The sequence below is a fragment of the Pteropus medius genome, unplaced genomic scaffold (assembly GCF_902729225.1).
Source record: "Pteropus medius unplaced genomic scaffold, Ma_sr-lr_union100, whole genome shotgun sequence".
Classification (NCBI taxonomy): domain Eukaryota; kingdom Metazoa; phylum Chordata; class Mammalia; order Chiroptera; family Pteropodidae; genus Pteropus; species Pteropus medius.
This window is the reverse complement of record NW_024351729.1, coordinates 24,487,146-24,500,776: the sequence shown is the minus strand read 5'-3', so window position 1 is coordinate 24,500,776 and position 13,631 is coordinate 24,487,146. Positions and strand designations below refer to the sequence as shown.

General features: G+C 37.4%; 1 pseudogene; it reads right to left on the bottom strand.

The window, feature by feature from the left end:
• Positions 1 to 724: 724 nt before the first annotated feature.
• LOC120587929 (uncharacterized) lies at positions 725 to 843 on the bottom strand (annotated as a pseudogene).
• Positions 844 to 13,631: the final 12,788 nt, after the last annotated feature.

Here is a 13,631-nt window from a genome sequence, read left to right as displayed (position 1 = left end):
GTCTGTTTTCTGTTTTAAAAACTTCATGATTCTGACTCACTTTATTCCCAATGTGACTGCATTCAAGTTTCTCTCTTGCTATTTGTTAGCTGCATAACTTGGGCAAGTTATTGAATTCCCCTATCTGTAAAATGGGCATACTCACATCTAACTCATAGAATTGTCACGTGAGTGAATTAGATGTTCTATACAAAGTACTCAGCATTGTTACAGACACGTTGTACACTCTCAGTAAAATGTTACTATTATTACTATTTTTAATTGTACTTCATCCAGGAAATATTATTTAAATGCTTTCACCGGAGAAAACGCTGTTTACACACTGAAATAAAAGCTGTATGCACTACTGCCAATAACCCTAGAATATTATAGTGTTTAGGGGAAATTAGATGATAACTTATTCAATTCATGAATGTTTATTGTTGAACTATCATGTGCTACTGTGTGCTATCAAGCCTACAGGAAGAGTTCCTAGCCTAGGCCTGGGTAACAGCGACGACCTCGTGAACTGGCATTAGAGCTGCATCTTGATAAATATATACATCGTCACGGGCAAAGAAGACATGAGAAAATGTATTCTAAGAAGAAAACGTTTTAGCGCAGAGTCAGCAAACATTTTCTTTTTTCTTTTTTCTTTTTTTTTAAGGCAAGACAACCCTTGGTTGACCTCACAGATTGCAAGGAACTTGTCAGCTTACAATCTTTTATTTTCTTTATTTTTTTACACCCACAGCACCTGGTCTTCCTAGGTGATCTCCCATCCAAGTACTAACCAGGCCCGACCCTGCTTAGCTTCCGAGATCAGATGGGATTGGGCTTATTCAGGGTGGCATGGTCGTAGACTACAAACATTTTCCAGAAAGAGCCAGATAGTAAATATTTGGGGCTTCGTGAGCCATCTGGTCTCTGTCGCAACTGAGCTCTCCCATTGTAGCGTGAAAGCAAACAGGGACAATGAGTAAGAGAACGATCTTGGCTGTGTGCCAATAACACTTTATGGACTCTGAAATCTGATTTCATATGATTTTACGTGTCCCATAATATTATTCATCTTTTAGATTTTTTCCCCCAACCATTTAAAAAATGTGAAAACCATCATTAGCTTGTGGGGCCCTATAAAAACAGGCATTGGGTAAGATGGGGCTTATCGACTACAATTTGCAGACCCTGTCTCTGGAGCAAGGGTTTTATGGCAAGAAAATGTCATATCTGTTTGGGAAACAATGAATTATCTAGCCTGTCATCTATAGAGGGCAGTTTGTAAGTGAGTTATCTCAGCAGATGTTTGTCAGTTGGTGGAAGATAAGAACGAAGACATAGAAAGTGGTAAGCCTTGAATGCCTGGCTAACAGTAACAATGGTAATTATGACCTTTGAAATGGGCACCACAGTTTATACTATTTTTTGCATATAATATCATGTTCTCATTTTGTAGATGAAAAAAACAGAAATGCAGGGAGGTGAACTGACTTGACCATACACCCATTCAATAAACGGCTGAACTGCAGTTAGTCTTCTGATATTTCTATCATTAATTCCCCCTCAGCTGTATTACGTAGAGCTCATCCCAGAAGTCAGGGATATGATACTATTTTATGGAAGATTCCCGCAAACATCTCTTGTGTTAAAGAGATGGAAACAATTTATTCTTACGAGAAATGTGTATTTTCAAATCTGAAAAATACTCTACTAGAATTTTTATTTATACTAAAGCACAGCCTAGAATTTAGTCTCAAAATGCCAAAAAAGGAGTTAAAATTTACTCTCCTAGCAACTTTCAAATATACAGTACAGTATTGCCAACCAGTCACATGCTATACATTACATTTCCAGAACTTACTCATCTATTGACCGAAAGTTTGTACCTTTTGACCATCTGCACCCAATACCCTCCACCTGTGGCAACCACACATATGTTCCCTCTGTGATATTTTTTAGATTTCATTTATAAGTGAGATCATATAAAATTTGTCTTTCTCTATCTGACTCGTTTCACTTAGCATAACGCCCTCAAGTTCCACCCATATTGCTGTGTATAGCAGGATTTCCTTCTTTCTTACGGCCGGACAATATTTGGTCCTGCACTAGCTCTCTTTGTTGCTACTCAGGCTGTCCTTTGTCTCCTGAGATAGCAATCTTGGACCCTAACCTTAGAGAAAAGCATGCGTCTTACTCTCCAGATCCAGTGCTATCCAATAGAACTGCCAGCGACGAAGTGAAGGGGGCTGTTCAATAAAGTAGCCACTAGCTGTATGTGGCTAGTGAGCACCTGCAAGGTGAGTGACAATGAGGAACTGATTTATAATTTAACTAAATTTAAGCTAATTTTAATTCACATTAAATAGCTCTATGTGACAAGTGTCTCTCAGATTAGATAGTGTGACTCTAGGTCCTGGTGTGATATCCTACCCAAACTGTGGGAACCTGAGAGTTTTAATTTAGGGGAGATTTTCACATATTTGTCTAGTCCACTTAAACCTGGAGATATTGCATGTATAAGCATCCTTATTTCATGAATTTTTTGATGAATTTTTTCTAGAAATCATGCTGGCAGACTGGATTAATTAATATTGTATGAGCGAAAGAAGCCGAATGTAAGTAATTATATGAATTTGAGCAGTTCAGGTTTAATTCTTCAAAAATTACATAATAAAACTGGGATATTTATCAAGATTACTGGCAAAAGAAAGCTAGCTTCAATGTTCTCCTCTATGCTCTTTGATTTATGTTTGAATCATATCTATTTAGCGTGACCATCTTGATTCCTCATTGTTGACAATTCAATCTTATTGTCCAGCAACCATTTGACTCCTGGCCTGGTGGACGAGTATTGAAAATCTTGGAGCCTTCACTGTAGAACTTTCCAGCTATCATCTATCCAACCTTAGAGTCTCTTGAAGTCTTGCCATGTGTTTGGCTAGTTATATTTTAACTTCGCTCGTGCTAAGATGTTAATAGGTAATAACCGTTTAATCACCGTTAGGTAATACATTATATTCTAGAACAGGAGCCTTGCATGTCTGGAGCCAAAGAGGGAACTAATAAGGAGTGTTCCAGCTTCCCCTGGCTGGCACCTGAGCAATGTAAAAGTAGGGGACAAGATAAATAAACATTTAGAATGTGACAATGACAAATGAAGCTTTGGGATAAAGGAAAACAACTTCTTTTTCTCATGCTAATTTACAAGGCAAACCCCCTTTTATATTTGCGAGGTTGAGTCTAACAATATTTGCAATTTATTGGCTTTTCTTCTAAAGATTTCAAAGTATGGTGGAATCAAACCCTGATGTTTTTAGTAAACGTATTTTTTAACATTCTAAACTATTCAGGAGAAGAGGTAGGGACATTTGCTAACACAGACACATATGAATGTATGTGTGTGTGTGTGTGTGTGTGTGTGTGTGTACACATATGTATATAATGAGAGAGAGAGAGAAATGTGTTCCTCCCACCCCACCAATAACTATAGTATATTATGAATTATTCTCTTCACCAAGAGATCAGAAGCTTTGCCACTTATGACTGTGCAACCTGGAGCAAGTTTCAATCTCCCTAAATCTTGGTTTCCTTATAAAAGGGAAAATGATACATACTTCTAAAGGTTATTGAGAAAATTAAATGAAATATTATTAAATAAAATAATATTAAAAAAAAAACAGTAAAATAGGAAGCAGTTCAAGGTTAATAATGAGGGATAGGTGGAACGCTCTTTCTCCAGCCTGAGAATGAAGACTTGTGCCTAAGTCTGATTTGAAAAATGTACTGGGAAGCATCTGGATACACTTTCTGGACAGATGGCTGATCCATTCTGTGCTACACATGCATGGCTTTCTATGGAGTTGCTTCAGCACGAAGAGTCTCTTTCAGGATTCTTTATGGGGCTAATATGTTAGGTGAACCTCAACAAACAGGGAGCCGGAGGCTTGAACCTAATGCAAACAGTTGCACGGACACTCAGTACACACAGTGTAAATAACATCTTGAATGCCACCAAATGTCAATACTGATGTTCAATGGTATTGCATAAATTCAACTTTAATTGAGCAAAGCTAAATCCAACTAAATGGACCTGTTTTATTCTCAAATTCTGAAATGAAGCCTAAATCATAGAGATTTTTATACCTTGTGTCTGAGATGTTGCCATATCTCACACACACACACACACACACACACACACACACACACAAGTATACATATATTTCTTTCACTCGACAATTCTTATCTACTTGAGAACAAAGTTTAAAGTAAACAGCCATCCTCAGATACCAGCTGATCTAAGGGCTACCCTGGAGCAGAGGAAGGGTGATTTACTCATGAGGAAAAATTGTTTATATTCTGTGGCACAGTGTGTTCCCACGCCATTAAAAATTAGAGACCAACTCCATCTATAACAACCTTGAAAAATAACACGGGTTCATAGGAGGTTCAGTTTCTGGGCGCAAACACATTTATGACTTTGAAATAGATAATGTGAAGATTTAAGCAGGCTGCTGAAAAGGACTGGATATAAGGTGTTCTTTCTGGATGCTCCCACTTTTGGGAAGTGCCAGAGCTGCATGGAACAACTATTTTTAGGCACAAAATCGAATGCACAAAGTGACAGTTGTTTCCTAGCTAGGTGTCTGAGATTAAATGAAATGTATGTGTGTGTGTGTATATATATATAAAATAGAAAAATGTGAAAGAATATCGCAGCTGGTGAGCAATAAAGAGTTTTGTTTTAAAAGATGTTTGAGAGATAGGAGGCTACTGTTTTACTAAAAAATCCAGAGGAAAAATTATAATTTCTCTCTCCCAAAACCAAATGTAGTTATAAAAAGTTTGATTTTGTAAGAAAATGTCTGCTGGCTTAGAGCTGAAATTTCTGATTTGCCAGTTAGGTTCTTTCTACCTTGTTCTATAATCGGTCGAGTTTGAAGAATAGCTGTTTATGATCTTCTGTATAACAGATAGCACATAAGTGTGGATTTACTATCATGCTGCACTTAACTGCCTCTTCTGCAGGCTAAATAGCCTAAGTTCTGTGAGCCTTTCCTTAAGTGTAGATCACTTTTCAACTGTTTAATGGCCATCATTGTTGCTTTCCTTGGAAGGGTTTCCAAATTATTCCCAATCTTTTGAACTTTTCATCCTCAGTTGATATGCATTGTGCCTGTGCACTGAATGTCTGCTGGGCACTGTGCCCGATTTGATTGCAAGTGTCTTCTACCTGTTCCCCCAAGCTTTTGGGCCACGTCACAGACAATGCAAATGAGATCACTACTTTTAAGAACAAAATGACAACGTGTGGCCTTTGATTTAAGGAGAAAGACAGTCTTAGGTGTTGCCTGGGTCTTTTTATCTCGTTTTACTCATTCCCACTGATGGTCATTCCGAGCCTCTTTTAATAACATGAATTTGGAGGGTTGTCACTAATTTTTAAGTTCAAGATGAAGGTACATTTGAAATCTCCTCAGTATAAAATGTACAGGCCAAGAGAGAAGACTTTGAGCCAACATCAGGGCTCTAACAGGGCATTGTCCAAGAGAGGGGCCCGGGAGACCAAAGGAAGTGGCAGTGGATACATGTGGGCCTCTCACCTGGGCATCGGTCCAGGGCCATGTATAAATCGAAAGGATAACCCCCAAATCAGAAGATTCAGGTATTGGGAAAGGTGGTATAAAAACCAGCTAAACACCATCAACATTGATAACAACAGCAGAAACAAAACAGAGATAATTATGGCATCGACCAGACAGAACATCTCCCAAGGCTGCTGTTGAGCAAGGGCATTTTGCCATCCTGGGTTTCCTTTGGAGAGTGGCACTGGCCTTCCGGTGAGGTCAGTCTAGGGGCCAGGTGTGGGCTGAGCTGGGGTTTACACCTGTGCTATGAGGAAGTAAAGAACCCTGAGGGGAGGAACTTTGAGTTTAGAGATTTGAAAACCCTATTTTAAATAATAAATATTGGTTAGGTAAGGGCTTGCTCAGTCGACCTTTGTGCTACCACCTCCCCCCAACCCCAACCCCTAAGCTGACTACCAGGAAGTTTAAATCACATTTGCAGGTCAATTATCACAGTTAGGGAGAACTTCTTAACCTATATATTTGTACTTTCTTTTTTTCTCACTTATTTTGTATTTTCTACTCACATATACGTTTTTCTTGGTTCCGGTTTTGCATCCTTATTCATATATTTTTTTCATACTTTACAGGAAGAGTCCTTGAACCTCAGAACTACTGAAAAATAAAATAGGCATAATCACAAGATTTCTGCATCCATAAACGAAAAGCACTGAATGGATTATAAAGCTTTGCTCGTTAGTTTGTGTGTGCTACTTGTTGTTACATTCATTTCCCAATATCTGTCTAGTTGGGCAAGATTTACAATCTACATAAGAATTGTTTACCTGAAATGTTCTTGCTTCCCAGGAGACATTAAATAAAAATAAGGCTTGCTTCCCTTCAGTAAAAACTCTTCTGCAGTGTAGTTGTCATCTCTTTCTTTGAACAGACATCCACATGCACTTCTGATCATATGTATATCACGTGCATTCTCAAGAATGCCTGGTAACCTTAAGGAACAGAAGTGATTTAAACTCAGGCCCCTAAACTGAGACTTCCAGTGACATGTGGCAGAAACTGTGCGTCCTTGTCATCATGAGTTTTCACAGTTGCTCTTCACTAGCTTTGTCCTGCTGTATGCCTGGTTCGTAGTAGGCTATACGATTAAACACCAGACTCCTTGTGGTGATTCATTGAAAATGTTTTTTAATTATTTCGGTCCCTAAGTTTGATTTTCCCATGTCATGTGGAGAATAGTCACAAAGAGACACAGTTTTAGTCTTGTGTTGCCTTACGCCTCAGCGTTTTATTCACCACTTTTGCATTTTGCCTTTTGCCTTTTAGGACACCTCCCACATAAGGCATTTTTTAAAGAGTAAACAGCAGAGATGTCATGAAATATCTTCTTAGAAAAATGTTCTCATCCTTGGGTTAAGAGTTCAGGGTTTGTTGTTACGAGACCTGGATTCCAGTCCTGGCTTTCATGGCTATTTTCTCTGTTTACACAAGACACTACACTCTGAGCTTCGTTTTCCTTAAGTGCAAATGTGAAGAAAGACTCTCATTTGGCCTCACAAAAAGAAGTTAATTCATGTAAAAGGTCAAAGGTTTAACCCTCCATCAACCTAAACCATGGACTATCATGGTCAGACCCTCAACCTCATAAGACCCACAGTCCGTTAAACCTGTTTGCCTCATTCTCTGTCATCCTACCCTGAGTCTTCACTTGTCTTATTACCCAGATCAGATTCTACTGTCTACAACTACAACACTCCCTTGCAAATACTGAGCTCCCTGCCTTTCTCTCTCCTGCAGAGATCATAGGAAAAGCTCTTACTCTCGTTAAAAAAACTCTCGCATACTTTATGCTTGTATCTGAGTCAAACGTTCCCAGAGGAAAATACACACCCTCGCTGACTATTTTTACTTTAAATTTCTGATCAGAAATCTCAGGTAGGTACTCCACCTGTTCCTACTTTACCTGCTAATAAACTGGCCTCATATTCATTTGAGAAAACGGAAGAATCAGGCAGGAGGTCTCATTCGTCTGCCATCAACATTATCAATCTCCTCACATCTGTATTTTGTAAACAGTGCTGGGATCTATGAATATGAATTATTATTATGGTTCCGTAATTCTTGGTTGGAGATATATAATGCATTTGAAATTATTTTCTAAAAAAAAATCTTCTCAAATTTGACCTCTATTAAACTGTTGGACAGAAAAGGGACTGTATTAATCATAGTACACTATTGTAAAGTTTAGCTTTATTAAAAAGTGTGCTAGAAGCTCATTAAGCACAAAAGAAACTGCTTAAGTCTGTCTGTTCAGCATAATGAGCAATTTGACCATTTTGTCATTGATTTTTTTTTTTTAGAATATTTATATTTGGGAGGATAAAGAGCATTCAAATTTAAGCACTATTCACTGAGTTTGAATGCTGAGTATAAGCGATATATAATTCCCTATGTTTTATTCTACTTTATCTTTAAGAAACCTACAATGACCTGTGATTGTGATGCTAAAACTCAGGTTTCAACTAAATAAAAAAGGTTCCTTTTCCCCTTTTCACCTTGTCTCTTTTAAATCAATAAAAGGCCTATTTGCTCATCTGAGGTTAAACCATTCAGCCGAGAGGGCGTCCTCAACCACTTCTTAAACTTCCTTTATGAAAGGGCCCTTCATAAGCTGCTTCTCTAGGAAGCAGCAAGAAGACAAATTAGCAACTTGAAAAATACGGTTGTATTTTCACAATCTGTCATATTCTCTTTGATCTTGTTATGAAAAAGGCTTGTCAGAGTTCTTTTTTCTCTAAGTTATGGCTCAATAATGATCCAAATCTTCATGATGCCATTATTACTAGGTGTGCTGAAAAGCCAGCCTTGAGCTTCTGTTCCACAGTGCCTTGTCTGTTTACCATCTGTATTCCCCAACCTCTTAGAGTGATAATATAACACCTGAGCACAACGGCTTGACGATATAGATAGTATCTTCAATGTGGAAGAGTTGGAAATAAAGTTTTATTTCTTTCCCTGTAGTTTGTTTTATAACCTTTCCCCAGATAGTTTTTTTTAAAACATTGATCCTACGAATGTTCCTTTAGAGGAAATAATAGTTTCTATGGCGAAAAAAAAGAAAAATAAAAAGGGAAATATTTGTACTCTAATCTTTCCAAGGAATTCAAAATGCAAAGTTCTAAAAGATTCTGCTGTGCAATCTTGAGCAAGCTGCTAACTCTCTGTGTCTGCTTGTCTGTAAAATAGTATAATAATAGCAATTACTTCACTGAGTCGTCTGAGAATTAAAAGAGCTAATGCCTGACACATATAACAGCTATTATTTTTAATCTAGTATTCTCCAAAGCTTTGAGCAGAGAACCCATTCATACTCTATAAAAGAAACTGAAAAAATAAAACCAACTGTCATATAATAGTAAATGTTCCACTAGACAGTGAGCAACTTGAAGACAAGAATTCTGCTCTGTTTATTTTCACATGTTCTGCTCCTAGCGCAGGACCTGGCATATAGTAAGTGCTCGGTAAATATTTTGTGCATGCGTTAACGAATGTATGTTCAACGTTGCCCTGCATGTCATCTCTTTCCTCCTGCCATGCTTAGTATAGATGGCTGGTGTTATGGATTGAATGTTTGCGTCCAAAATTCNACAGCAAGAGGACAGCTGTCTATAAAACAGGAAGCAGCTCTCACTAGACATCGAAGCTATGGCACTTTGATCTTGGACTCCAAACTATAAGACATAAATCTTTGTTGTTTATAAGTCATCTGGTCTATGATATTCTGTTATAGTAGTACAAACAAACTGAGACAGTTGGCTTATTTCTGTGCAGGGCTGAACGAATCTCTATTTTTCCCTTTGGTATTAATATTGTTCCATTGGTTAGTACTTTATACACTAGTGTTATCTCATTTAATTCTCTAAGTGGTATATACTATATTATCAATTAGGTATTTGAAACAAAAAGTGGCAGAGCTGAGAGTTCAATCCCCAATTACTGCAAGAATAAGACTTTTCTGCCATCATTCAAAAGAGAAGGCTACTCAGATCTCTGAGGCTAAAAGCGTCTTAGACCTAGGGCTAAGTCTTAGTATTAAATTCTTTTCTTTAAGCTTCTGCAACCTCCATACGGCTTTGGAGATGCAGAATTTGTCTCTATACAGAGGAATATTAATGGGTTTGATCACTTTGTTGGGTACTTAAATCTGTTCTTATAACTAAAGCTTTAGGCTTTTTTCTAGTTTATATTTTGAATAATTTAAGTAAATTTACATTGATAATATATGTAATTTGCTTGTTCATTTTGTGTGATTTTTTGCAAGATGTAGAAATTATCGGGAATCCATGGAACAAAGGGTTTGGTAAGGAGTTTCCTGTAATTGGCTGAGAATTCTTAAATTCTTTGGTTTTCTGTTGAAGATGAATAAAAATTTTCTGGGACCGACATTTGTCCTTCAGTTGACAACGCTTTTTCTTGTATATCCGATGAAATAGATTTCACAGCTTGGTTTTCCTCATCTCAAACATGGGGTTATTATTAATGGTTCTCTCAGTGTGAGGGAGAGAAATTTAGTTATAATTTTCTCTGTATATGAAGATTTTTAGTCACATTGCATTTAGATTTTATTTTTATTGAGTTAGTCTTCGAAGCATGTTATTTTATTCCCCAGGAATCTAAGAATGACCCTCCTTTTCTTCCTTCCCTTTTGAAGTTTTGGAATCATCAAGAACATCTCCTTTCTTCTTTACCTTAATCACCGATGATAATAATGGCTTTCATCATTGGTCATCTACAGAGACCTTTTCAAATATACTTTTTCTCATAAATAGAAGGAATACTAGGGAATATTTGCATTCCACTTTAGGCCGAAAATCTAGAAGCAAATAGAGCCTGAAATATGTTCTGTGGCACATATTTTCTTCTGAAGTTGTGCAATACGCCTCTTAAATTATAATTTCAGTTTGCAAGGGTACAGCAGAAAATCGGAGCAATGAACGGGACCACCCGGCTGGTTCATTTATGTGTATGTGCTACCCAGACCATGTAACACCTGAAAGAGCAATGAATTCCATTTTGAATTCCACCTAGAATTCTGAATTTGATTGATGACATTCAAACTGCAAGGGCACTACTGATGGTAAATCACTGATATCAAATAAAATAATGGATGTAAAAGCGTTTTAAAAGAAAGATTACCATGTATATATAAGATGTTACTCTGAGTCAACTACTGTAACAGAAAACATGAAAAAGAAGATGTCGAGAGTATGGTTTGTGTATTCTTTCAGTTGCCAGCAAGGCAACTGAGCATTCTATATATAGTTTTTGGAAGTGAACACCTGAGAAAAGGGTAGGTTGTACTCAATAAAAACAAAATATTTGTCCAGTTGCAGTCTACATAAATATTAGCACGTTGGTTTGTAGTCTGCACTTTGCCTTGATTTAGAAGTGTTCATAAAACATGAGAAATCTTTCTTATTTGTATGCCTCTGATGGTCTAAAGCCAAATACAATGAAATTCGTGTTGTATCTAATGCATATGTTGAATTTTACTTTATCCCAGTATTTCTCAATTATATTACCTACCATGAAATTCACAAATCTCTGACACCAATTAGGTGTCCTACAATTGAATTCTACCTGGATTTAGAATCAGACCCCACAAATTAAAGGGCTCACTCCTATAAAACTGCCCCCACTTCAGATGCTAGTCATAAGTCCTGGGCTGCCTGAATTTCTGACTGACAGGCTGTAAACCAGAAATTCCTAAAATCCCCTCTTCAGGTTTAATAACATTCTAGAATGGCACATGGAACTCAAAGAAACACCTTACTGATGTTCAGTGATTTATTATAAATGATAGAACTTAGGGAGAGCCAAGTGGAAGAGATGCACAGGACCAGGTATAGGGACATGGCATGAAGTTCCTTTGCCCTCTCTGGATATGCCTCCTTTCCAGCACTTCAATGTATTCACCAAGCTGAAAGCTCTCTGAATCTCATTGTTCAAGAGTTTCTATAATAAATCAGCCTCCGGGCTCCCTCTCTTCCAAGGAGGTTGGTGGGTGGGGTTGAAAGTTCCAACCCTTTAATAATTTGTTCTTTCTGGTTCCCAGTCCCATTCTGAGGCTATCCAGGGAGTCTACTCTAAGTTATAGTGTTAAAATAAACTCAGGTATAATCAAAAGGGGCCTCATTATGAATAATAAAAGACACTCTTATTATTTTGAAAATTCTAAGGGTTTTAAGAGCTCTGTCAGGAACTGGGAATGAAGAATAAATATTTCTTGTACCACATCTGCTTTTCTATTTTTTAATAAACTTTATTTTTTTAGAGTGGTTTTATTTTAACAGCAAAATTGAGTAGAAAGGGCAGCGTTCCTATATACCCCCTGACTGTACCCCCAGTCACAGCCTCTCCACTATCAACATCTCCCCCGACAGTGGTATTTTTGTTGCAGTTGATGAATATACATCATTACCATCCAGATTCCATGATTTATATTAGGTTTCACTTTGGGTGTTGTATATTCTATGAATTTTGACAAATGTATTCTAACACTGAAGAAAGGGAGAGTATGCCACCTCAAAATATGCCACTCTGGCAAAAGGATTTTTGTAAGCTGAAGACGATTGAGAAAAAGGAGACCCAGGACCAGCTCTCTGTCCTCCCCCTCTTTACCAAGAAGGGCTGGATGATTCTTAATGACCAGACAGAACTCTAGACTCTTCTCAGACCAGAGATGGCATCAGAGGAATCTATATAAAAAAAACTTACTAAGCAATCCCTACCTTCCACTAGTTTCCCCTTATATTTACCTCTCACGTTTGCTGCCCTCTGAAGCCTGGAAGCCTTTTCTTCTGTTTTGCCACTTTTCTACAAATGTATTGTTCTTTGTTCAGATGCTGCATAAGCCCCAAGTTCTAACCATCCCTTTGAGTTACTGGTGACCTAGGGTTCCTGTGTGTATGTGTGATACATGCATTAATAAACTTCTATTTGTTTTTCCCTTGTTATTTTGTCTTTTTTTTAAGTCTAATTTGAATGGCCTCAGTCAGAGAACCTAGGAACATAAAGAAAAAAGAATCTTTTTTCTTCCTCTACAATAACATGTATCTAATAGTTTCACTGCCTTAAAAATCCTTTGCGAGCTATCATTTACCTGCCTTTTTTATACTATATTTTAGGCTACATGATGGTTAAGCAAAGCAGAACACATTTGTACCTCTAATGTACCATAAATAAAAAAAGAAAAAAAACGTTTTCAGAAGTACCCAATAAACATGTGGCCAGTCCTCAGGGCTGACATACTTTCACCTTGGAAAACTTCGGTGATGATCTAATAGATTCTCATACTATGAATTGAGTTTTCCCAAGTACATGAGACATTTAAGATGACTTGAAATGACATTAAGCCAAACGCTTATTGTATCAGGTGCAATAATTACTGAAAAGCTAAAAAAAGGGGTTTAGCCAAACCAGAACTAGTTCTGAAAAAAGATTCCTCACTTCATAGGGCAAATGCTGGAACTTCAAAAACCAGACAAGGAGTGGCTGGCAGCCAGCAAGGCCCTGGGCTTTGGCTCATCTCCTGTCTGTATATCTTTAAGGATATCCCCAGGATATCGCCAAGATGGGTCACTTTTCTGCCGAATTAGTGGTTGAACAACACATTATTAACAATATAAAACAGTATGTGGAGATAGAAATTTAATCCAACCCTTGGCATTCCCAATTAGGATTATAAAATATTTTATTCCATTCTTTAATGCCATTTTAAAAGGGCACAAATTTTTTTGCTTTACTCTAGGAGGACAAATTACTTAGGAATCTATATCACTAATATTGTATCAGATTAGAAATCTTCCTTGAAACTGTCTGTCTGTGAGAATCAGCTGTCTAGGGCCAGTATTGAATGATCCAGGCTTTTCTCAGCAGCATCCAAAGTCTTGCTGGAGAACACGATTCAAAAACTCCAGAATTGTCTAGAGATCTTAAAAATTCATAAAACAAAAAGAAAACATACAAGACTTGGATAGTACCTAGAAATACCAAATCAATTCTTATTTT